This window comes from Colobus angolensis, unplaced genomic scaffold (genome assembly GCF_000951035.1).
Source record: "Colobus angolensis palliatus isolate OR3802 unplaced genomic scaffold, Cang.pa_1.0 Scaffold66, whole genome shotgun sequence".
In the NCBI taxonomy this organism is placed as follows: domain Eukaryota; kingdom Metazoa; phylum Chordata; class Mammalia; order Primates; family Cercopithecidae; genus Colobus; species Colobus angolensis.
This window is the reverse complement of record NW_012120265.1, coordinates 950988-951396: the sequence shown is the minus strand read 5'-3', so window position 1 is coordinate 951396 and position 409 is coordinate 950988.

Here is a 409-nt window from a genome sequence, read left to right as displayed (position 1 = left end):
GTTGTCGGGACAGGGAGGATGCTATCAACATGAAGAGGGTTGAGGCTGGAAATGCTGCTCCACACCCCGTGGTGTTCAGGGCCCCACCACAGAGTCGGACCCAGCCACAAATATCAGCAGTGCTGACGGTGAGAGACCCTACATTAATTATTTGGAAAAAAATTGATTCCTTCCTCACACTAAACACCAGAATGCACAGAATACGTTCCTAATAATTTTTTTTTTTTTTTTTTTTTTTTTGAGATGAGTCTCTCTCTGTCACCCAGGCTGGAGTGCAGTGGTGTGATCTTGGCTCACTGTAACCTCTGCCTCCTGGGTTCAAGTGATTCTCATGCGTCAGCCTCCCAAGTAGCTGGGACAAAACGCCCCCGCCACCACACCCAGCTAATTTTTGTATTTTTAGTAGAGA